Here is a 27,113-nt window from a genome sequence, read left to right as displayed (position 1 = left end):
CATTAGAATATATGTGAACCTCATACTTTAGGGGTATTTGTTTTTTATGCTTGAAGTTCTTTGGTTCAAAAAAGTTAAAGAACGATTTCCTAACCAAAGAGAGTCAGCCATCCTCAGGTTTGCTCTGCAATATGTACTAAATTTGGGTGCTTCCTAGGTGGTGCTAGTGGTAAAGAATTCGCCTGCTAATGCAGGAGACATAAGAGACACAGGATCGATCCCTAGGTTGGGAAGATCCCCTGGAGGAGGGCATGGAAACCCACTCCAGTATTCTTGACTGGAGAGTCCCATGGATAGTGGAGCCTGGCAGGCTACAGTCCATAGGGTCACACAGAATTGGACACAACTGAAGCGACTTAGCACACATGTACATATGCTAAATCTAAATCTTCTCATAATTTAGTTGGGAACAGACCTACACACTTAAATCTCTGATGCCAAGACTTTTCTTAAGTCTGTTTCTGAGGATGTTGTCTGCTTCTCAGCATTTCAATTGTTGCTAATCTTATTCAGCATCACACATAATTAGAATTGCTGCAAATTTCAAGTGTTCAATCATATCTTTCCTCCTTTATGAAACGTGCTAACAGACTATGAAATGGAGGTGGGCTCCTTGTGCTTTCGCTTTGAGTCTAAAGGAAGTTAAATATAAAAACCCAGGAAATGTCTGGATGCACCTCCCTTTCATGTGATCTTCAGTTAGTATTATATATTTCCCTTGAGGTTGGCAGAGAAATGTGAATACAGTTTTTGTTTAAAACTATCTGATTTCAACTTAAAATTTCATCTTAAAATGTTCCTCCATCCATCTAGTGGGTGCCCTAGATTATAGAGGAATGGAGAAAGAGGGGAAAAAAACTTGGCTGAATTAAATGCTGTTTTGTGACAATTCATGTCATATGCTGTTAATCTTACCAGAAATGAATACATGTTAATTCAGATATTCAGATCTAGGAAGAGAGCATGACATGGGACAGGTTAAGCTAGGCTGAAGACACCTACAAATATGCTGCATTTTGGAAAACATCTGGATTTTGCAATACTGGTCCAAACCTATTTTAAACTTTAGGGGGTCTCTCATAGCTGCGAAGAAAAAAACCTATGCTGTGATTTTTATTATTTCTTAATTCAGGAAAAGAGTAGAATTTATTTCCTTAGTCTAACTCAAACCTGGGAATTTGGTTCTACCATGTAGCCCAATTTGTGAACTTGACCTTTTCTAGAGTTTTTGGAGATACACGTGAGTAGGGAAGCTTGAACTTATGAACCCCTGATTGTCAATGATGTCTTCTCGCTCTTCCTCGTGTTTAAGAATTTTCTGTAATCAGTTGTGACATTGGCTCCATAAAACTTCTGTTGAAGTGCAGATCGTTTTCCACTAAGGCCACTGAACATTAAAACACCTGTCAGGGCTTTATGTTTGTAGCAGAGACCTGGTTTTCATGGAATATTGATAAAAGTCTCAACATTTGAGAACTTCCAAGGCGGTAGGGAAAACTGCTTGCTGTCCAGGGTGGTCCTGGGTAACTTAGGCCTAGGCAGAGTAAGCGCATCGAGCTCAGAGACAGGGGGACTGCCTCAGTTCAGTTCGGTTGCTCAGTCGTGTCTGACTTTTTGCAACCCCATGAGCCACAGCACGCCAGGCCTCCCTGTCCATCACCAACTCCCAGATTTCACCCAAACTCATGTCCACTGAGTTGGTGATGCCATCCAACCATCTCATCTCCTGTCGTCCCCTTCTCTTCCTGCCCTCAATCTTTCCCAGCATCAGGGACTTTTCAAATGAGTCAGCTCTTCGCATCTGGTGGCCAAAGTATTGGAGTTTGAGCTTGAGCATCAGTCCTTCCAATGAACACCCAGGACTGATCTCCTTTAGGATGGACTGGTTGGATCTCCTTGCAGTCCAAGGGACTCTCAAGAGTCTTCTCCAACACCACATTTCAAAAGCATCAGCTTTGGTGCTCAGCTTTCTTTATAGTCCAACTCTCATCCATACATGACCACTGGAAAAACAATAGCCTTGACTAGATGGACCTTTGTTGACAAAGTAATGTCTCTGCTTTTCAATACGCTCTCTAGGTTGGTCATAACTTTCCTTCCAAGGAGTAAGCATCTTTTAATTTCATGGCTGCAATCACCATCTGCAGTGATTTTGGAGCCCCCCAAAAATAAAGTCAGCCACTGTTTCTACTCTTTCCCCATCTATTTCCCATGAAGTGATGGGACCAGATGCCATGATCTTAGTTTTCTGAATGTTGAGCTTTAAGTCCACTTTTTCACTCTCCTCTTCCACTTTCATCAAGAGGCTCTTTAGTCTTCACTTTCTGCCATAAGTGTGGTGTCATCTGCATATCTGAGGTGACTGATATTTCTTCTGGCAATCTTGATTCCAGCTTGTGCTTCTTCCAGCCCAGCATTTCTCATGATGTACTCTGCGTAGAAGTTGAATAAGCAGGGTGACAATATACAGCCTTGACGTACTCCTTTTCCTATTTGGAATGAGTCTGCTGTTCCATGTCCAGTTCTAACTGTTTCTTCCTGACCTGCTCAAGAGGCAGGTTAGGTGGTCTTGTATTCCCATCTCTTTCAGAATTTTCCACAGTTTATTGTGATGCACACAAAGGCTTTGGCATAGTCTCAGATACTGCTTATTTTAGGTTTTCTTAAAGCTGCCCACACAAAGTTTTCAGGCAGTGACTCATCAAATTTCATTCTCCTGAGTTGATGCTATTTTCTCTAACTTGAGAAGTTCAAAAAGCATTTTCTGCCAGAGAATATATTTGTGGTCAGCAGAAGTTCTTAGGCATCTTTGTTCCCTCTTAGGACACATGGTAAAGCTTGCAGACCTCTTTTTTGAATAATGTCATTAAAGTTAAAAATAATATACCTGAGGTTAAAGAAAGCCTATGATGTTTAAATATAATTCTCAAAAGAGAATAAAAACTAATCTGTGACATAGTAACATATAGGCTTCTTCAGCACACTTATAATGAAATTTATCATTATCTAAACATTACCATGTGGCTTCCCCAGTGGCTCAAGATGGTAAAGCATCTTCCTGCAATGCAGGAGACCTGGGTTCAATCCCTGGGTCAGGAAGATCCCCTGGAGAAGGCAATGGCAACCCACTCCAGTACTCTTGCCTGGAAAACCCCATGGACAGAGGAGCCTGGTTGGCTATGGTCCATGGGGTCTCAAAGAGTCAGACATGACTGAGCAAATTCCCTTAATCATTACCATAGTTTTGAAGTAGTAGTGAGCATTAATGATATTTTGAACTACTTCAAGCAGCTGTGATGTAATATAAAAATATCTTGATTCCTCCTTATGGGGCCATAGATTCTGCTAACAGACCTGGAATTTGTTGCCTACATTCATAATTGAAGGAAAAGCTAAATCAGATACAGATTAATGGGGAACAAAGGATATAATTTTATTCATCGTGGACTTCCTAAATTTTACCTGTGGTCTCCTTGATGGCCTGTGTTCTCCAGGTTAGACATTCTTACTATGTAAATTAAGAAAAGATAAATCAGATGTCCCTTTACATATCAAATAGTTTTGATGCATTTCTCATGAGACGAGTTATAACACTGAAAAATTATTCTTGAAATGATATTTAATAGAGAAATTGGAAGTAGATTTTTTCTTTTTTCTTTTTCATTTACTATGAAACAAAGTGCCCCCTTGGCATGCCCATCTCAGTTAAATGCATTTAATAAAATCCCTATGGTATCTGTATATTCTGAGATTGCTGGGAAAGAGTGCCTGTTTATCAAAAATAATATTGTTAGGATAAAAACCTAAATAAAAGAATCTGATGAGTCAGAAATAAATTTCTATGAGAATAGGACATTTTTAAAAAGTAGATTTTGATCAATAGCATTTTACCCTAAGATGTTATTAATCTCTCTCAGTCAGGACCAAAACAGCAAGCCATTTCAAATTGATCACAGGACAGAAATCGGCACCAAGCTACTTGGCTTCTGCTTGAGCATGCTACATGGCTCATTTCATGAGTAATGAAAATAATGATGATAATGACAACTGTGAGACTACCATCCAAAATGTAGTAGAGAAAGAAACCAAAGGTGGAAAACCATACTTGTTTTTAATACTATGTTTACAGTTCTTGGAATTGGAATTTCTATACTTCAATAAAGCTATCCTTAATAGCAAACAAGTACAACATCCCTAATATCCAAGTCATGTTTTGTGTCTGTTTTCTGAAAATTTACATTTCCAGGGAACACAATGAGAAGAAATCAAAGGAAATCATAATTCCAGATCAGGGTTCTGACTCAGCTGTTGACTGAGTTTGGGCAGGAAGCATACAAGCCTATAACAGGCTAGGTGCAAAACAAGGGAAGGGCTAATAGCGTGACCAGAGGTCACAAGGAGTGGCGTGAAGTGGAAAGGAAACTGTGTAGCCAGTGAGAATTTCACATCTAACTGTGAGAAAGACGGTCATGCCTTTATTCATAAATTTCTGGGTCTTCCATAGGGGCAAACAGATATCCTTGGTTCTTCTAAGTGTATGGATTCTTAGAAAGAAGTTTCTGGAGCCAAGTACACTGACCACCATTTGACAGAATGGTTGGAGAAAGGAAAATGCACTTTCTCAAAAAAAGCAAAATTCAATATTTCTATCCCACTGCTTTCTATTTTCTGCTCCACTGTCCTCTGGCAACATTTCATTAATTGATCTTTTGTTTTGGTACGTTCTTACAAAATGATAATTCTGATAATTCTTAATTCTGATAATTCTTACCACTCATAATTCTACCTTGATTTATTATGTAGAGTTAGACTGCCACACAATAATTTATCCTTTGGTTTATTCAAAAATATTGTGTATCATATATGTATGACTGTAAGGTGTTTTCCTGATGGCTCACTAGGTAAAAAATCTGCCTGCAATTCAGGAGATGTGGGTTCAATCCCTGGGTTGGACAGATCCCCTGGAGAAGGAAATGGCAACCTACTCCAGTATTGTTGCCTGGGAAATCCTATGGACAGAGGAACTTGGTGGGCTACAGTCCATGGGGGTCACAGAGAGTCAGATGAGACTAAGCACAGCACACAGCATATGATTGCAAAATAAAGCAAAAATAATGATTTACTAAGCCTCAAGTTTATGAAATTTCTCTTGATGTGAACTGCGCTTGGCTGACTTGGCTCTGCTTGATTGGTCTCAGCTGGGCTCACTGCGTTTCTGTATTCTGAGCAGGTCAGCTAGGTAGCTCTGCTCATCAGGGCTGGGCTCACTTGCATGTTCAAGGATCAACTGTTTATTACCTAATCTAGGATGGTCTTGTCTGGGATGACTACAGCACCACAGGGGCTTTTTTCATGTTCCTTCCTCCCAACAGGTGAGCCTGAATGTGTTCTTCCCATGTTCTTGGCAGAGGGCTAGGAATAAACACTTTTTAAGCCTGTTATCAAGTTGCTGTGCTAATATTTCAGTGACCAAAGTTGGTCCCAACTTTAGTTAGATTCAAGAGTAAGGGAATAAATTAAAAACCACAATGAGATACCATTTAACACTCATTAGTTTCACTTTAATCAAAAAAGCAAAGATAACAAGTGATGGCAAGGATGTGCATAGCTGGAAGAGAGGTACAATGGTGTATCCACTGGGGGACAGGGTATGGTCATTCTTCAAAAGATTAAATGTAAAATTACACATCTGGGTCTGCATCCAAAAGAATTGAAGAAAGGACCTCAAAAAGAAATTCTTATACCCATGTTCATAAGTGTTATCACAATGGCTCTAAAGCAGAAGCAAGTCAAGTGTCTACTGATACATGAGTGGATAAACAAAATGTGGAAAACACACACACACACATGATGAAACATAATTCTATCTTGAAGGAAATTTTGACACATGCTATAAAATGGTTGACCTTTGACCATATTGCTGCTAAGTCACTTCAGTCGTGTCCGACTCTGTGCGACCCCATAGAGGGCAGCCCACCAAGCTCCTCCATCCCTGGGATTCTCCAGGCAAAAACACTGGAGTGGGTTGCCGTGTCCTTCTCCAATGCATGAAAGTGAAAAGTAAAAGTGAAGTCGCTCTGTCATGTCCGACTCTTAGCAACCCCATGGACTGCAACCCACCAGGCTCCTCCGTCCATGGGATTTTCCAGGCAAGAGTACTAGAGTGGGGTGCCATTGCCTTCTCCATTTGACCATATTAAGCTAAGTGAAATAAGTCATAAAAGGATAAATATTGTAAGATTCCACTTCTATGAGTTTCCTAGAATCATCAAATTTGTTCAAACAGAAAATAGAATGGGTAGTTGCCAGGTGCTGGAGATAGAGAAAAATGTGGAATTAATGTTTAATGGGTGTAGAATTTCAGTTCGAAAAGATGAAAAAGCTCTAGAGATAGATGATGATAATTCCACAACAATGTGAATGTACTTAATGTCTTTGACCTGGGCACTTAAAAATGGCTATGATGGTAGATTTTATGCTATGTATATTTTATCACAATAAAAATACATAATAGGAATAAGGGAATAGATTCAATCTCATTAATAATTATTGTTGCAAAGTCTTGTAGCAAAATAAGCATGGATGCATAGAAAAGCAAATAACTGGGGACATTCAACCAATCAGTATATCAGCAGAGGAGATTTTAAAAGACAGTAACATTTTTTTTAAAGCACTGTGAATCATTGCAAAATTTAATTTTCTTCAAATGGCTTTGACATTTATAACAGATTTTAAAAATTGTAATGAGGTATTGTATCTGTCTTAGCAGAAGATTGTGTATAGAACAGGGACTTGGATTTTGGAGCTGAGTTCAAGAATCTGAGACAGGACGCCCAGTCAGTCCCTTTATCACACAAAATGCTAGCTACAATGACGAGCTTGAGTTGTAGGAAAGGAGTCAAACCCCATTTATTAGATTTTACAATATTGCATATAAGGACTTCCCTGGTGGCTCAGATGGTAAAGAATCTGGCCGCAGTGCAGGAGACCTAGGTTCAATCCCTGGGTTGGGAAGAGCCCCTGGAGAAGGGAATGGCCACCCACTCCAGTGTTCTTGCCTGGAGAATCCCATGGACAGAGGTGGGCTATTGTCCATATGGTTGCAAAAAGTCAGACACAACTGAGCAACACTTTCACTTTTCACTTTCTTTCATACTGCACATAATAGGGCTTCCCTGCTGGCTCAGTGGTAGAGAATCTGCCTGCCAATGCAGGAGGCATGGCTTTGATTCCTGGGTCAGGAAGATCCCCTGGAGAAGGAAATGGCAACACACTCCATTATTCTTGCCTGGAAAATCCCATGGACAGAGGAGCTTGGTGGGCTCCAGTCCATGAGGTCACAAAGAGTCAGACACGACTTAGTGATTAAATAACAACAATGCTGCATATATATATATATATATATATATATATATATATAAAATAGCCAAGCAATTAAAGTCTTTTGTATCAAGTGGGTGACATTAAGATTTTTAAAAAGTTAAGTGCCAAACACTATTCAATTTCATTTACCTTTCTGCAGTTGTATAAAGATAGAAATCTAGAGTTGCTGATGGAACATTATTTGCTATGTGTCATTTTTTTAAATTTAAACTTAACAGTACTTCAGTGTTAATTAGAATTATGTGCTATTCATAATTTCTTTCATAATGTATGCTATTTCTAGTTTTCTGATAATGAAATGCTATAGTACCCAGCAGTAAGACATCTGCCCAGTATTTTCCCATAAGCATCACTGAATATTTCCAATTTATTGAAATTCCTGTGCATGATCTTTTTGAAATATTGGATAATGACTCTATTCATAGGTGACATTTATGTGAGTTCTGATTTCACTCTGAGAAAATTAAACATCACATATTGTATATTTTAAAAACTATTACAGTATAAATACTAGTGATAATATTATTAGTTATAGTAACAGTAATCTCTTTGAATGCTTTGTTTTTATTATAGATTATTGATTTAGGAAGGATAAAAATCATAAAAGTAAAGTATGATCAAAGTCATTCCTTCCTTATATTGTGAAATAAATATTGAATTACTTTAAAAGTTATTATTTTATTTTTATAACTTCTCGAGGCAGATACAATAGATACTATGCCCGTCTCACAGATGATGAAACGAAACAGTTTAACTGACATTTTCAATGTTACTTAGTTGTTTAGTGATGGAGTCAGAACAAGATTCTAAAACTACTTCCTCCTATAACTGTGATGTACAATACAACTACCTGACATGAGTGACTATTGAACAGGGTGTATAAAAACTGAATTTAGATGTGCTATGAGAGTAAAATACACACTAGATTTCAAAGACAGTTCTAGAGAAGAAATGTAAGAGAGTGCATTAATTTTATATTGACTGAGTGTTGGAATGGTAAGACTTGGGATATGTTGGGTTAAAAAAACATGTTAAAGTAGTTACACTTTTAAAAAATCCTTTTAATGGGGCCAATATAAAGCGTAAAAATTTTATATGTTACTCTCATTCTATTTCTCATGGATAGTTCTGTCTTAGAACTTTACTTTTTCTACTGATTCGGGTTAAATATCTGAATATGGGATATGAATTATGGGTCTAAGCTCATATAGTGTGATTCACAATTTAAAAGTTGGTCAGGTTTAATTGAGTATTCCTGTGTTGGTGTAAACATCATTACTAGGTATTGTTCAGTGAGTTCATAGTTGTTGTAATGAGAAATGTAGTGCCTAGAACTACAAATTCTAATGAGTAGGGTTCTTTGGTTTTTATCACAGATTTGTTAAGTTCCTTAAGATTATGCATTTTAACATGCTCATTTTTTGTGGGTCATCATCTTTAATATGCAATCCCGTGTTGTTTAATAGTATTCGGAATTAAAAAAATAATTTGTGTATTTATTTTTGGCTGTGCTGCATCTTCACTGCTGCACAGACTTTCTCTAGTTGCGGGAGCCGGGGCTAGTCTCTAGTTGCGGTGTGTGCGCTTCTCTTTGTGGTGGTTTCTCTTGTGGAGCACAGGCTCTAGAGTGTACAGGCTTCACTAGCTGCATTGCGTGGGCTCAGTAGCTGTGGTTCTCAGTTCTAGGGAGTGGGGTCAATATTTGTGGCACACAGGATTAGTTGCTCTACAGCATGTGAGATCTTCCTGTGCCAGGGATCGAACCTGTGTCTCCTGCATCGGCAGGCAGATTTTTTACCGCTGAGCCACCAGAGAAGGCAAGTATGCAGAATTTTAAAAAAACTTATCAGATCAAGAAAAAGCATTCTGATTTCTCACCAGTTGATTTTCTCCAATGCTTAGCTCAAAACAATTAGAGCTAAGCTTTGGAGTGCTAGAATAGCACTGTCAATGAGAAATATGATAGCCACAGATAAATTTTTAAATTTTCTAGTAGACACATTAAAATAGTAAAGTAAAGTAAAATTAATGTTATATTTTATTTGATGCAATATATCCAAAGCAATCAGAGTAGCAATCTTTTAAGCAAACCTACCCGTGTCTCCTCACTTCTTGTAACCCACTTATGCCTTTCTAAATGTTCTTAGGTTCATTAAAATTCTTACCAGGGAAAGGCATTACCAAGATTTATCCAGTCTTATGTGCTTACTCTCTCTGTCTCTTGCTTCACTTTCTTCCCATGACCAGGCCTAAGCTGTTTTCTTTCATAACCTCCAACTCTCCAGCATCCTCTTACTTAGCCCAGGGACCTGTATGCTGCTTCCATCCTCTGGAATGCTGTTCTCTTTTTACATAATTAAGTCCTATTAATACTGCAGATCTCAGCACAAGGCTATCATTTCCTTGTGGACCATTTCCTGGACTCCCAAAGGTAGGTCAGTCATTTGTCATTATATGTGCTTATAACTGTTTTTTTTTTTAATTTTATTTTTTTTACTTTACAATACTGTATTTAACTTTGGATAAATTATTTGAATTTAGAATGATGTAACTATAAACATGATTATTTCATTCATAACTTTGTTCCCTAATGGACTCTTAAGATCCATGAGGGCAGGCTCCATCTCTGTTTTTGTTCACTGTTTTATCCCCTGTGCATAATCCTTGATGCATAGTACGTACTCAATAAATATTAGTTAAATGAAGGAGTAGTTCAGTCACTCAGTCATGTCCGACTCTTTGCTACTCCATGGACTGCAGCACATCAGGCTTCCTTGTCCATTACCCACTCTCAAAGCTTGCTCAAACTCATGTCCATTGAGTCAGTGATGCCATCTAACCATCTCATCCTCTGTTGTCCCCTTCTCCTCCTCCTTTCAACTTTCCCAGCATCAGGGTCTTTTCTAATGCGTTAGTTCTTCCCATCAGGTGGCCAAAGTATTGGAGTTTCAGCTTCAGCATCAGTCCTTCCAATGAACATTCATGACTGATTTCCTTTAGAATGGACTGGTTGGATCTCCTTGCAGTCCAAGGGACTCTCAAGAATCTTGTCCAGCTCCACAGTTCAAAAGCAGCCACTGTTCGGCTCTCAGCTTTCTTTATAGTCCAACTCTCACATCCATACATGACTACTGGAAAAACAATAGCTTTGACTAGATGGACCTTTGTTGGCAAAGTAACGTCTCTGCTTTTCAATATGCTGTCTAGGTTGGTCATAGCTTTTCTTCCAAGGAGCAAGTGTCTTTTAATTTCATGGCAGCAGTCACCATCTGCAATGATTTTGGAGCCCCAAAATAATAAAGTGTCTCACTGTTTCCATTGTTTCCCCATCTATTTGCCATGAAGTGATGGGACCAGATGCCATGATCTTAGTTTTATGAATGTTGAGCTTTAAGAAACTTTTTCACTCTCCTCTTTCACTTTCATCAAGAAGCTCTTTAATTCTTCTTTGTTTTCTGCCATAAGGGTGGTGTCATATGCATCTCTGAAGTTATTGGTATTTCTTCCAGCAATCTTGATTCCAGCTTGTGCTCATCCAACCTGGCATATCCCATGATGTATTCTGCATATAAGTTAAATAAGCAGGGTGACAATATATAGCCTTGATGTATTCCTTTCCCAATTTGGAACCAGTCTGTTGTTCCATGTCCAGTTTGAACTGTTGCTTCTTAACCTGCATACAGGTTTCTCAAGAGGCAGGTCAGGTGGCCTGGTATTCCCATATCTTTAAGAATTTTCCACAGTTTGTTGTGATCCACACAGTTAAAGGCTTTGATAGAAGCAGAAGTAGATGTTTTTCTGGAACTCTCTTGCTTTTTCTATGATCCAGTGGATGATGGCAATTTGATCTCTGGTTCCTCTGCCTTTTCTAAATCCAGCTTGACATCTGGAAGTTCACGGTTTATGTACTGTAAAAGCTTGGCTTGGAGAATTTTGAGCATTGCTTTGCTAGCGTGTGAGATGAGTGCAACTGTGTGGTTGTTTGAACATCTTTGGGATTGCCTTTCTTTGGGACTGGAATGAAAACTGACCTTTTCTCATCCTGTGGCCTTTGTTGAGTTTTCCAAATTTGCTGGCATATTAAGTGCAGCACTTTCACAGCATCATCTTTGAGGATTTGAAATAGCTCAACTGGAATTCCATCACCTCCACTAGCTTTATTCATAGTGACGCTTCCTAAGGCTCACTTGACTTCACATTCCAGGATGTCTGACTCTAGGTGAGTGATCACACCATCTTGATTATCTGGGTCTTGAAGATCTTTTTGTATAGTTCTTCTGTGTATTCTTGCCGCCTCTTCTTAATATCTTCTGCTTCCTTAGGTCCATACCATTTCTGTCCTTTATTGTGCCCATCTTTGCATGAGATATTCCCTTGGCATCTCTGACTTTCTTGAAGAGATCTCTAGTCTTTCCCATAATATTGTTTTCCTGTATTTCTTTGCATTGATCACTGAGGAAGGCTTTCTTTTTCTCCTTGCTATTCTTTGGAACTCTTCATTCAAATGGCTATATCTTTCCTTGTTGCCTTTCCTTTTAGCTTCTCTTCTTTTCACAGCTATTTGTAAGGCCTCCTGAGACAACCATTTTTCCTTTTTGCATTTCTTTTTCTTGGGGATGGTCTTGATCCCTGCCTCCTTTGTCAGTAGTTCTTCAGGCACTCTATCAGATCTAATCCCTTGAATCTATTTCTCACCTCTACTCTATAATCGTAAGGGATTTGATTTAGTTCATACTTAGATGGTCTAGTAGTTTTCCCTACTTTCTTCAATTTAAGTCTGAATTTGGCAATAAGGAGTTCATGATCTGAGCCACAGCAAGCTCCAGGTCTTGTTTTTGCTGACTGTATAGAGCTTCTCCATCTTTGGCTGCGGAGAATATAATCAGTCTGATTTTGGTGTTGACCATCTGGTGATGACAGACTGAAAACCACAATCACAGAAAACTAACCAATCTAATCACATGGACTGCAGCTGTGTCTAACTCAGTGAAACTGTGAGCCTTGCATGTAGGGCCACTGGAGACGGATGGGTCATGGTGGAGATTTCTGACAAAATGTGGTCCACTGGATAAGGGAATGGCAAACCACTTCAGTATTCTTGCCTTGAGAACCCCATGAACAGTATGTATGCAAAGGCAAACAGATAGGACACTGAAAGATGCACTCCTCAGGTTGCTAGGTGCCCAGTATGCTACTAGAGAAGAATGGAGAAATAACTTCAGAAAGAATAAAGAGATGGAGCCAAAGGAAAAACAATGTCCAGTTGTGGATGTGACTGGTGATGGAAGTAAAGTTCAATGCTGTTAAGAGCAATATTGCATAGGATCCTGGAATGTTAGGCCCGTGAATCAAGGTAAATTGGAAGTGATCAAACAGGAGATGGCAAGAGTGAACACTGACATTTTAGGAATAAGTGAACTAAAGTGGACTGGAATGGGTGAATTTAATTCGGATGACCAATATATCTATGACTGTTGGCAAGAATCCCTTAGAAGAAATGGTGTAGCCCACATAGTCAATGAAAGAGTCTGAAATGCAGTTCTTGGGTGCAGTCTCAAAAACGACAGAATGATCTCTGTTCATTTCCAAGGCAAACCATTCAACATCACAGTAATCCAAGTCTGTACCTCAACCAGTAATGCTGAAGAAGCTGAAGCTGAGTGGTTCTATGAAGACCTACAAGACCTTCTAGAACTAACACTCAAAAAAGATGTCCTTTTCATCATAGGGGACTGTAATGTAGAAGTAGGAAGTCAAGAGATAACATGGAATTAGAGGCAAGTTTGATCTTGGAAAACAAAATGAAGCAAGGCAAAGGCTAAAACAGAGTTTTGCAAAGAGAACACACTGGTCATAGCAAACACCCTCTTCCAACAACACAAGAGAAGACTCTACACATGGATGTCACCAGATGGTCAATACTGAAATCAGATTGATTATATTCTTTGCAGCTGAAGATGGAGAAGCTTTATACAGTCAGCAAAAACAAGACCGGGAGCTGACTGTGGCTCAGATCATGAAATCCTTATTGCAAAATTCAGTGAAGGAATAAGCAAATACATATACCAGTAAATGAATCAGTAGACACTCTTTGGTGTATTATGGCTTCCCTGGTAGCTCAGTTGGTAAAGAATCCACCTGTAATGCAGGAGACCCTGGTTCGATTCCTGAGTCAGGAAGATCCACTGGAGAAAGGATAGGCTACCTGCTCTGGTATTCTTGGGCTTCCCTTGTGGCTCAGCTGGTAACGAATCTGCCTGCAATGCAGGTCACCTGGGTTTGATCCCTGGGTTGGAAAGATCCCCTGGAGAAGGGAATGGCTACCTACTCCAGTATCGTGGCCTGGAGAATTGCATGGACTGTATAGTCCATGGGGTCCCAAAGAGTTGGACATGACTAAATGACTTTCACTTTTGGGGTAGTCATAATGCTTCATTTAAAATACGATTCTTGATTTAAGAGTTTCTTGACATTTTTCTAGCTATTTTATCTTACTTGCTTTTCAAAAAGTATTTCATTTCCAACTGAAAATAAGATTCACTATTATAGTATGTCTTTGGATATTTTAACATTGTCAGTAGTATTGCTTGACATTAACCATCTTTAGTTCCTTGGTTCATGAAACATCCTTAAGAAAGAAATACTGATATTTCTACTTTTAGAAGAAAGTTAATTTATAGGAAAGATAGATGACTGCTCAAACTTAAGGTGACTTTAATTTATATGGAAATAGATTTGGAAATGGTGTTGTGTGTGTGTGTGTGTGTGTGTGTGTGTATGTATGTATGTTATAGAGAAAGAGAGTTTGAGTGATTGACAAGGCTAGATTTTGAAATACTGCCATTTTTGATGTCAACTTTACGTATGTGGGATTTTTATGGTTTTTAAATGCTTCTGTTGCCTTTAAAAGATAGACAGTATAATCTTTAACTTTCAGTTATAGCAGAATGTTTTTACCCCTAAGGAAAGAAGAAAATCACAGGAAAACAGTCTTAAGATAATTTTAACTACAGATTACTAAGGAAAACTCTCAGAGACGCTATATCCCAGGAACTCAGTAGCATATATGCTTATCATCTATCTATTTTATCTAAAATTCTGAAGAATGAGAACTGAGGTCCGAATGACGACTTAATAACGCAGAAAGATCCTTTATTAAATAAATATTAAATTATGTTTGCTAAGCATTATAAGAATGTAGACCTCTCTCTTTTAGAAAATTTTTCATCAGAAAGTTAAAATGTTTAAAATTATGGTAAATTTTCTAGTTAGTAACAAAGTCTACTAGACTAATAGTTTTCAAAATGTTCAGGTTTGTTCTTTAGTCATTAAGTTGTGTCTGACTCATTTGTGACCCCATGGACTGTAACCCCTCCCAGACTCCTCTGTTCATGGGATTTCCCGGGCAAGAATACTGGAGTGGTAGCTATTTCCTTCTCCAGGGTATCTTCCCAACCCAGAGATTGACCTCATGTCTCATGCATTGACAGGCGGCTTCTTTACCACTGAGCCATGATTCAAATAGTTTTCCTGACTAGGAAATTGGCATCATTCTGGAACTTGTTAGGAATGTTAATTCTCAAGCCCAAGCTCAAATCTACAGAGTCAGAAATTCTCAGAGTAATTCTCAAACCAGGAACTTGTGTTTTAATAGTTTCTCTGTATGATTTTTATGTGCTTCAGTATTTGAGAACAACTGAACTAGACCATTATATTTAAGGAAAATACTTGAGTGAAAAAACGTTATAGATAAATGCTATACAAAGGGAAAATTATAAATATTAGAAAACTTCTATTCTTTAAGAAAACAAAATTATACCAAATTTTTCATTTCAAAAATCTCTAAAATTTCTCTTTCAAGTGCCAAATCCTCAAACATGTTGATACAAGTGGAGGTTTTTAACAATAGGAAAGAATTGAAACATATATAATTAGGGTTAACAAATTGGCAAATTTGTTGACAAATAAATTCTCTGAAAAAAGATGCCTGCATTTGTAGTATTTTCTGATTTCCATGGTGTATATTTTCCAAGCATAGTCAATTTCCAGCCTCTTAACATAATGTTAATATGTTAGAAAATAGATTTTTCTAACTCTACTAAAAATAGAGTTGAGGAGAAAATCTCAGAATAGGTGTTCTACTTCTTTGGACAGCAAGGCAGACTCTAGAAAGGTCTATCTTTCCTAGTCCTGCCACTTTTACAGTCAGTATATTCTTTTTTGCCTTGTTAAAAAGAAGCAGATTTTTGACATTGGGTTCTTAGGTAAGAATGTATTTTTTTTTTTAATGGGCTACCAAGCACTTGATTACAATATCCTTTATTGTAAGTAGTGTGCTGAATTCTCAACAAGTTATGCATGCAGACATGTCCTTTATAATGGAAACATTTGGAATGTTTAATCTAGGTCAGATTTTAGATAGATACTCCAACTATTCCATTTTTCTTAGGGACTCTTTGGTAACCAGAGTCAGTCCTCAGTAATTTCAGACTGTAACAAAGACAAAAACTTTTGAGTAAATAAGAATCAACATTTCAATTTTTCAAAATATTATTGAATATATTTATAACTAAAAATGGTGCCAGTGAGTAAAAACAAACATTGGGAGTGAGGGCATTTTTTTTCAGAGCTGGTAAGAAACAAATCTGATGTGTTCTTATTGGTGAGGACTCCTTAAATCTGGCTGGTTATTATTTCTAGTGTAGGCTGCTGTTCTGGGTTTCAAATATTTCAATTCCTTTTTGGGTCTTTCTGCTCTTTTTCTCTTTTTAAATTCCATATTCGTGCCAGATTAATGTTAGTAAAAGTCTGTTTTGTATCTATTACTCCTGTACCCAGACAGTTGTATTATCTCCTGCTGCCTACAGCAGAAAGCCCAGCACTTTACCTTGGTTTTGGTCCCTTCCTAATGCTCCGTCTTAATTTTCTAACGCTGCTTTACATGGACTCCTGTAAAGTGCAGGTATGTTTTGTTGCTGTTAGTGCAGTATGTTTTCCCTGATGCCTACAATATGTTCACTCTTTGTCCATGATATTCCTTCTCTTTCTAATAGCTGGAAATACTATGCTTGCTTTATGTCCTAGTGCACCTCTCGTATTCTAACCAAAATTTTGGTATCCTTCCCACACTGGGGTACAATAGGTGGAGTCATTGCCTAAATTTGAACACTTTGCAACTGTCTTATCTTGTGCACATCACTCAAAACTGTTGGCATGTTTGCATCTGTAAAGTGGGCCTAATAATAGCTATTTTATAGAGTTGCATTTTAAGGATTAAATGAGAGAGGACTGGTAAAACATTTAAGAAAACACCTGAAAAGAAATACTAACTCGGACTTGTTTTCTCCTTTGAGCTCAAAATCTATATCTGACCACTTGTTTGGTTCTTATATGCTCTCTTGTATTATAGTTTTTGTGTACATACTATTGTATTGTCAGTACAGTTTAAGAATTTTGACCATGGGGACGGACCTGCCATCTCTGAAGGACCCAACAGATGCCTTGCACATAATAGATGCTGAAAAAATAGTTGATGAATTAATAAATGGAAGAGGGCAAGAAAGACTCATGAGGGTACACAGAAAATAGGGTCCTGGTCTTAACTCTGCTTACATCTTATTGTATTATATTAACTAATTAATTTTTTTTTTTGAGCTTCTATAGTCTTCATTTCAAACAGAAGTAAACCTACTAGGTAATCTCCATGGCTCTTTTCAACACCAGTGTGTAATTATCTGAGATAGAGTTTAAGCCCACTAATGCAAATATAGACCATTTTTATAGTTATTTATTAATTCCTCTGTTGAAACGTTGTTTTGTTGTGTTCTGTGTTTAAACCCCCAGATACTCAGTATTGAGATCATCATACACCTCAGTTCATGACGCGTAGTTACCCTTCATCTGTGGGAAACTTTTTTAGCAATTGTATCACCTGACTCTCCCTTTAGCTGATACACTCTTTGTGAATTAAAGATTTAAATATAAAAATAAAATTTTAAAACCAACAGAAGAAAACATAAGGAACCCTTGTAACCTTGGGTGGAATGTATTTTTGATTCACAAAGGAAAAATTCTATAGGGAAAAATGATGGGTTTATCGATATCACTAATTTACATATTATGTTTCTTCTCAGGCTATATATAGGGATTTAGAGTTAATATGTCCCAAACTGGAGAAGGAAATGGTAACCCACTCCAGTGTTCTTGCCTGGAAAACCCGCGGACAGAGGAGCCTGGCTGGCCACAGTCCATGGGGTCACAAAGAGTCAGACATGACTGAGCAACTAACACACACACAAACTACCTTGAATTCTTCTATCCAGTTATTCATGCAAACAAAACGACAGAACAAAAGCAAGCTTTTCTTGGTATTTCTTTCTCACCTTCAGTATGCAATAATTCAAAAGGTTCTGTTGTTTTTGCCATCAGAAATGCTTGTCCCTTTCCATTTCGAACCGTCTCTGCTGACAGTAGTCGAGGTTACCATCATTTCTCTTTTGTATTCAGTTCAGTTCAGTTCAGTCGGTCAGTCATGTCTGACTCTTTGCAACCCCATGAATTGCAGCATGCCAGGCCTCCCTGTCCATCACCAAATCCCGGAGTTCACTCACTCACGTCCATCGAGTCAGTGATGCCATCCAACCATCTCATCCTCTGTCCCCTTCTCCTCCTGCCCCCAATCCCTCCCAGCATCAGAGTCTTTTCCAATGAGTTAGCTCTTCACATGAGGTGGCCAAAGTACTGGAGTTTCAGCTTTAGCATCATTCCTTCCAAAGAAATCCCAGGGTTGATCTCCTTCAGAATGTACTGGTTGGATCTCCTTGCAGTCCAAGGGACTCCCAAGAATCTTCTCCAACACCACAGTTCAAAAGCATCAATTCTTTGGCGCTCAGCCTTCTTCACAGTCCAACTCTCACATCCATACATGACCACTGGAAAACCATAGCCTTGACTTGATGGACCTTAGTCGGCAAAGTAATGTCTCTGCTTTTTAGTATGCTATCTAGGTTGGTCATAACTTTTCTTCCAAGGAGATTAGAATCTCTTAATTATTTTTTTCTCTCAACTATTCTTGAGTTTTGAGTTAGGTTCACCCCTTATAAGCTTGTTTATTTGTTTAGCTTAAGATAGCCTGAAATGTTTTGCTGCTGCTGCTGCTAAGTCACTTCAGTCGTGTCCGACTCTATGCGACCCCACAGATGGCAGCCCACCAGGCTCTGCCGTCCCTGGGATTCTCCAGGCAAGAACACTGGAGTGGGTTGCCATTTCCTTCTCCAGTGCATCACACTGAAAAGTGAAAATAAAGTTGCTCAGTCGTGTCCGACTCTTAGCGACCCCATGGATTTTCCAGGCAAGAGTAGTGGAGTAAGGTGCCATTGCCTTCTCTGAAATATTTTGCTACTTGCCATCAAAATATTTCTTATAATAAAAGAATCAAACTTTGGAAAAGTAGCATCATTTTTAAGAGCTGAAATGAGTTTCAGAATGTATTTCTTATCCAAACCACTCATTTCATAGAAAATTTCTTATTAGCTCTGATTTCTTTGTGAGTGGCTAAAAAGTAGTCTCATAACATGTAGATTCCTTCACACTAAGTGGTTTATTTTTCTCTCAGCAACAACCTCTTTTTATTTTTTTTCATTTCTCAGCCAGGACCAGCATTATTCAGGTAATACTTTCTATAATATCAGTCCAGTTTTTATAATTCTTAAAAGTTTTAGTGGACTGTGTGTCAAAAGTGGGAAAGTCCTTACCACATGCTCTATAGTAAATGAGCTAGTGATTTAATTACCTCATTATATCAAATTTAGTAGATTATCAAATGGAGAGTGCAACTTCCCTTGGGTCTGTTTTCCAGAAAGCTACTTTATTGTATTATTACACAGGTTAAATGAAATGTAGTGAAGCACCCTTTGTAGAGACATAAGGTGTGTTCATGGTGCTTTTGCAAGTGCGTCAGTGCAGTGCAGAAAATAGAAAAAGAGGTCAGGTATTTATTAAAGGAACACAGGATGTTTTGAAGATCAATGAAAATTAGGAAGAGTTGACTATGTTCTAAAGAATTAATTGAGTTCCTAAAGTACTCATACATTATTTAAAGTAATTCGTTTCCTCTATCAGGTAGTCACAGAGCATGGACAAGAACAGAATGTTTTTGAGTTTGGGGGTATTAACTTACCTTCAGAGAATTCCAGCCTCTCTTCCAGAACTCTGTCTAGGTTGTTGTGAGAACCTCATTGAAATGTTGAGTAGTTATCACTTCTTTCTCTTCATTCAGGAGTGTGATTTTAATGTGACACCTCTGTGGTCTAAACTGAGCTGTAGCACAATATAAACAACATCCCAAGCTGTATACTAAAAATAAATTTTCTATTTCTTCTGTGAAAGGGAATTAATTAAAAGATAATAATTTCCCCAGGATATTTACTCAAAGGCACAAGTCATATCCATTTAAATACTTATTTTATCTTCCCGATTTTAGGAACTTAGCCAAAATAATTTCCACCCAGAACTCAAAAGGACATTTGCTAACTGAATTTCGAGCTCCATAATAAGAAAGTAGCTAAGTAACAGCTAAACAAAAAAGAAGCTAACATTATTTTTGTTTTATGGTGAATAATAGTCATGTTAACCATTGGAAATAATTCAGAAACTGACTCTTCTTAAAACCTAGATAGGGCGCATGGAAATAATATACTTAGCAAATTTGGCTTCCTATATCTTTCCCATAATGCATGTGTAATCTTTATGTCCCATTTGTCAGGTAATGCTGTGATTTTCTTTGAGACTTTATATAGACTAAACCGTGTTATCCAAGGCAGACATTCGAAAAGAAATCATGTTAATTTTATGTAAAACCAAACTTATTTAAAAATAAACACACAGTATGAGTATAGCATATGTTTTCTAATACAGAGATGAAATATTTTCTTCTTTAAATCTAAACAGATTCAGGTTATACAAAACAATAAAAATTGCTTAATAATGTCATATTATGGAAAATCTACACAGTACAGGTAAAATATAACCTTCCCTAAAGCATGACTCAGTATTGCTTGAGAGATTAGTCAGTCAGAACAGAATTTGATTCGGTGCTTGTTTGTATTCAATGTGATTTCAGAACCTGAAAGTAAATAATTAGAATGCACCTTATCTCACTAAGCCAGTGGGAGAGGTTCATTATGAATCCAGTAACAAACTTATGGTCCTGTGGTCACACATCAAAAGTGTATTTAGACCTTCAGAAAGTTTACTCATCCATCTTTGGAGTTTCAGCACCATGAAAACTATACTTTTCTATAGTGGTGAGGGGAAGGTGAGGGTGAAAATTCAGTTTGATCTATAATAACCTTAAAGGAACTCTTTTTCTATATTATCAAACTAATATACTGGAGGGCAAGTGAAAATGTATGAAAATCTTTCAGACTAGTAATTAGATATTCAGGCTTGGTTTAGGATCTCGATGCTAGTATAGATTTAGTTTGTAAGCAACTTTTTTATATTTAGTAGTCAAAGGATTTGCCCTATACATTGTCCAACTCTTTGCTGTTCTTTCAACTTCCAGCATCTTCTGCTAATTTTCTGTTTGTTAGAATGTATAATGTTGGACAAAAGCAAGATAAAACAGTTTACTTTACTGACAGTCATGGGAAAAAATCTTGTAGATGTTTAAATTAATATAAGTGAGTGTTCTTCTATGTATTCATGTTCATCTCTTTCTATTTATCATATGTCCAGAGATAACATGTCTATTGAATCCATATTTTGAGATCAATAAAGTTTAGTGTCAAGTCTTAACTCAGTTGGTCATTCATTGATTCAACAAATATTTATTGGGCCTGACTTCTGAACTAAGTCCTTTTCTATGAACTGGAGTTTAAAGAAGTAAATAAAACTAATACAATACCTGCAACCAATTGGGAAGTCTAGTGAAAAGCATGCATTAAAAACATAGCAGACAAGTTATACATTTATATTATGGTAAATACGATGGAAAAAAGATGTCATTAAAAAACATAGTAGCTGGGGATACCCTTTTTCCAGTTTAATATTGGTCAAGGAAGACTCAAATGAGAAGATGCTTTGATTTTTTGTCTAAATCTTAAAAATGACCTCTAAAATGGATTTCACACACTCATTCTATTCTCCATCCCAGCTATGTCCCACATGGTAGTCGTGTTATCTTGCCGTGTGTTAACATGACCATGCTTGTTTCCTGATTGATTCTTGTCAGTTGCTTCATGAATTCTCATTACTCTTAAGACTAAAATCTTCCTAGAAATGATCAGAAACTGTAATGACTACATGTCTTTATATTTGGAATCCTATTTCTTCTATACCCTCTGCATTTTGCAGCATAGTTTGTCCATATGTGGGGCAAAGGTCTCCATGAAGTTCATATTTATACTATTCTAATGGTTCTCAATCTCAGTTCCCCAAATTACATGGACTAAGAGAGAGAAAGCTTTCAAAAAAATGAAATGAACAATGGATAAAATAACACATATCTTTCCAGGCATGTAATTAGAATAAAATTATTCTGCATATACTGTAATTTTCCAACTGTCAACTAATGTTTTCTTTATTTAAAGTTATATTTAAAGAAGTATGTAAAGTAATTTGCTATAGGAAATTCCCATATAATGAAATACTTTAAAAGTCTCTTGGAGATATTTGTATAGACTGAAAGCTTGTGAGGTAAATTATGCTCTCTGTATTCTGGTTATAGAAAATGAGTGGATTTAAATGTTGATATTTCAAATTCATTTAGTAATATCAAACATAGTTAATATTGTTTATATCCTACTGTATCCCACGCGCTTTGTTAGTTGGGGTTATCGCTCATAACTTTCTTACTCCTATTGTTGCTATTCCTTTACTTTTGATGGGAGCTTCTGGGGAATTTCATGCTTTTTAAATTAAAAACACTGCTTTTTTAAATTACAATTTTATTTTGTATTGGAATGTGGCTTATTAACAATTCTGTGATAGTTTCAGGTGAACAGTAAACTTTTTAAAGCATATGAGTTCTGGTTTATTGACAATGGAATATTGCATCATCAAGGTTTATTGAGCAAACTCTATCACAAAGCTGCTTTCTTATATAGCTTCTGTCTAATTCTTTAATTAGTGTACAGGAGGGCCAAAATTCTAGGCTAAAGCCATATGTCTGATATCAAGACTGTGACGTGTATAACAAATTGAGTATAGGAAAGTGTAAATCATTTGAAGGCTATGGATTTAGCTACCCACTTAGAACAATAAACAATGAATTATGTGTTTGTATTGGGTCACTAGTGCATAACTGGACAAAGTATGAAGTTGGTTTTGATCTGAAAGGGTTATGAATCAAATGCTGTTAATGGTGTAACATGGATAGGTACCCTGGGGTAGATATTTTGGGATTACTGAGAGACAATATGTTCTCCATTAGATGAGGTCAGCATGTCCCTAAGAAATTCTCATTGAGAAGTTGAGAATTCAGTTAGTTATTCATCTCTGAATCATATATGGTTAATGTTAAATTGACAATTATATTAATTTTGTTTTGTTTTATAATGTTTTTAAATGCATAAATTTATAATTTCCAACAAAACTATGTCATTTTTCATTCTTTATTGTCTTTTATATTTATACTAATTTTTTGGGATGAGATTTTGAGTAATTAAGTGGGTCATTCAACAGTTGAAGTTCTATCACGGTAAAACTATGGACATCCTTACTATAATCCATCTATTACTCTATGTGATAAAATTTCCCTTTATGTCAACATTAACAAAATACCCTGACTTAGAATCAGCATGAAGTAATATGTAAGCTTCCCCTTGTCTTTAAGTACCTTAGTTGTTTGAATTGATATTTTACTGAAAGTCATGATTTCTAGAAGAGACATTATCCATATAGAAAATCCCCCCAAATTCTCTTCTTTCAATCAAGTTTCATTCTGTGACGCTTACCTAGGTTAGCTTGGAAAATGTCACTGTTGTCTGTATTTGTTGAGTGTCAAACTGTTAATGTCCTAAATATTTTGTTGAGCACCACAGAGTTTAACTTTCCTAATTACCGCATCAGATAAATACAATCATCATTTTTAGGTGAGGTGTGTGGATCTCACATTCACAATGGAGCAGTTTGTTAAATTGGAGTTGGGACTCAAAATTTGTTCTGTTTGACCAGACTTAATACTAAATTGCAGATCAGAGAGCAACTCATCTTAGGTGGCCCTAAGCTGCATAATACTTTACAACACTGGCTTTTTATGAAATTTTGTTTGATGGTTCAGTTTCTTTTGCTAAAGTGCCAAGTGCACAAAATGCCCCATAATGCACTGTATAGTAAAGTTGCTTGTCCATTTAGGTATAGGTAAACTATGGTTTTTCCTGTAGTCACATAAGGATATGAGAGAGGATAAAGAGTCTGAGCACCAAAGAATTGATGCTTTTGAATTGTGGTGCTGGAGAAGACTCTTAAATCAATCAATCTTAAAGGAAAGTGAAAGTCACTCAGTCGTGTTCAACTCTTGGAGACCCCATAGACTATACAGCCCATGGAATTCTCCAGGCCAGAATACTGGAGTGTGTAGCCTTTCCCTTCTCCAGGGGATCTTCCCAACCGAGGGATGGACCCCAGGTCTCCTGCATTACAGACGGATTATTTACCAGGTGAGCCACAAGGGAAGCCCCCTGAAGGAAATCAACCCTGAATATTCATTGGAAGGACTAATGCTGAAGTTGAAGCTGCAGTACTTTGGCCACCTGATGAGAAAAATCGAATCATTAGAAAGGACCCTGATGCTGGGAGACTGAGGTCAGGAAGAGAAGGGGGCAACAGAGGATGGGATACCATCACAGTCTCAGTGGACATGAGTTTCAGCAAACTCTGGGAGATAGGGAAGGACAGGGAAGCCTGGTGTGCTGCAGTCTGTGGGGTCACAGAGTCAGACACAACTTAGCAACTGAGCAGCAGCAAAATTCTCAGAGTCAATCTTCAGTACTTCCAGAATATCAGTGTAGATTTAGAATTATGACTGAAGAGTTTTTCTTCAATACACCCTATGAATATATTATAGGATGAAGAACTTAATCAGGCATCTGAAAATTGAAGGATTTTGAAGTTTTTGTCTGTTGTCAAATTTATGGACTTTTTTGGGAGTTTGTAGAGAGATCTGAGTGTTTCTTTTTTTCCTGTGTGTGACTTTAAAATGATTCTTTCTGATTTATATCAGGTTTTCCAAACCTCAGTTCTACTGATAGGTTGGATAGAAAACTCTTTGTAGTGGGAGGCTGTCCTCTGCATTGTAGGATGTTTCAGCATATCTCTGGCCTTCATCCATTAGATACCAATGTCAGTGGTGACAAACAGAAATGTCTCTAGGCATTACCAAATATTCCATGAGAGAGGGCACAATCGCCCCTATTTGATAGCCACTAATCTGTTTGTTTCAAGTGAACTCCGAGAGTTGGTGATGGACAGGGAGGCCTGACGTGCTGCAGTTCATGGGGTCGCAAAGAGTCAGACATGACTGAGTGACTGAACTGAACTAAATCTATTTGTATCCACTTTCCTTTAAGGGAAAAGACCCTGATGCTGGGAAGGATTAAGGGCAGGAGGAGAAGGGGGCAACAGAGGATGAGATGGCTGAATGGCATCATCAACTCAATGGACATGAGTTTGAGCAAACTAAGGGAGATAGTGAAGGACAGGGAAGTGCTGGGAGCCAGCGTGAGGAACTCCACCCATGACAAAGGTCGTGAGGAAGGAGGCTTTGGCATACGCAAAGGCGGGATTGAGCCTCAGGAAACCCCCTGTTCCCAAGCATCTACCCCCAAAACCAGAGTCTGCCTACTTTACTTACACTCTCACATACACCTCTGACTTTATGGGGGGCTCTCCCCTATCACCATTTCTCTTGGAGAAGGAGTTAACTTGCAGCTCCAGTTAATAAAAATTCCTGGGCGTGACAAGAGTGTTTTAACTTACAAACTCCTCTGAAGTTTCTCTAGCCTGCCTGAGCGGGTTTGTCCAGCCACATGTGATTGCTTATAGCCTCCCAACCATGAGGCACAAGATGCTTTAAAACTTTCTAAATATAGACTCTTTTGAGAAGTTAGAAGATTATTAGTATAGTATAGTAGATTGATTAGAAATTATATTGGTGAAGGGTTTTCATTTGTTGAGCCATTATTTGCTGCTAAATCTCCATATTCCCTGCCCTTATAATGAATATAACTAGGATATGGGAGAAATAAGTGTTAACCTTTAAGATTAATCATGTTAAACCTTAGGCTAAATAAATTCCTTTCTTGATTGTAACCCACTACACCCTCACCCTATAGGAATGCAACTTTATTTGGAGGGTGGTGCTTGGTTTAAGAAAAAATCACCCCTGGAAAAAATGTTTTCTGGTTGACTGACCATTATCAGAAAGGGCCATAAAATGTCATCAGGCCTCATGGCCAGAAGATGATGTAAAACCCCTAAGACCTTCGTATAATTTTATATGAAGCACCTGATTGTGACAAGGGTCAGGTCTGCTGACCCCGTGTGACTCTGTATTCATCCCTATGTATAACAAAAGTATACAAGCAAACCTGAAAATAAAGAAATCGGATCAGTTTCTGGAAAGACTGATTCCCCCGTGTCGTTCTTTCTTTCCCCTTCTGGCTGAATTCCCATCTGGAGCGTGGATACTCGGCAAACTCCTTGTCTTGGAGTTTTATTGGTATTCCACATAAACCAAGTTATTCAGCCTCTTTTTCTCCACTAATATTTCCTACTACACTATCCGTTTCTAATCTCTCTCTATATCTGTAATTAAATAAGTTTTTCCTAGGATGCTGATTCCATCTCCCCTTCGAATTACCCTGGATCCACCGGGGCTGGACCCTGGCAGGGAAGCCTGGTGTGCTGCAGTCTAGGAGGTCACAAAGAGTCAGACACAACTTAGCAACTAAATGACATACACTTCCCAGAGATGCAAAACTTCCCATTTTTTGGAATGTAAGCAAATGCCAGTCTTTTTAAAAGTAATGAATATCCTGATTTCATCGTTGTCAAAGTGGAACTCCTAATTGATCACTATTCTCTGCTTTTTACTTATTGTTCAGTTCAGTTCAGTTGCTCAGTCATGTCCGACTCTTTGCGACCCCATGAACTGCAGCATGCCAGGCCTCCCTGTCCATCACCAACTCCCGGAGTCTACCCAAGCCCATGTCCATTGAGTCAGTGATGCCATCCAGCCATCTCATCCTCTGTTGTCCCCTTCTCCTCTTGCCCCTAATCCCTCCTAGCATAAGGGTCTTTTCTAATGAGTCAGCTCTTTGCATCAGGTGGCCAAAATATTAGAGTTTCAGCTTCAACATCAGTCCTTCCAATGAACACCCAGGACTGATTTCCTTTAGAATGAACTGGTTGGATCTCCTTGCAGGCCAAGGGACTCTCAAGAGTCTTCTCCAACACCACAGTTCAGAAGCATCAATTCTTCAATACTCAGCTTTCTTTATAGTCCAACTCTCACATCCATACATGACCACTGGAAAAACCATAGCCTTGACTAGACAGACCTTTGTTGGCAAAGTAATGTCTCTGGTTTTGAATATGCTATCTAGGTTGGTCATAACTTTCCTTCCAAGGAGTAAGTGTGTTTTAATTTCATGGCTGCAGTCATCATCTGCAGTGATTTTGGAGCCCAGAAATATAAGGTCAGCCACTGTTTCCACTGTTTCTCCATC

The sequence above is a fragment of the Capricornis sumatraensis genome, chromosome 9, assembly GCF_032405125.1.
Source record: "Capricornis sumatraensis isolate serow.1 chromosome 9, serow.2, whole genome shotgun sequence".
Lineage (NCBI taxonomy): Eukaryota > Metazoa > Chordata > Mammalia > Artiodactyla > Bovidae > Capricornis > Capricornis sumatraensis.
Note: the sequence above shows the minus strand (reverse complement) of the source record.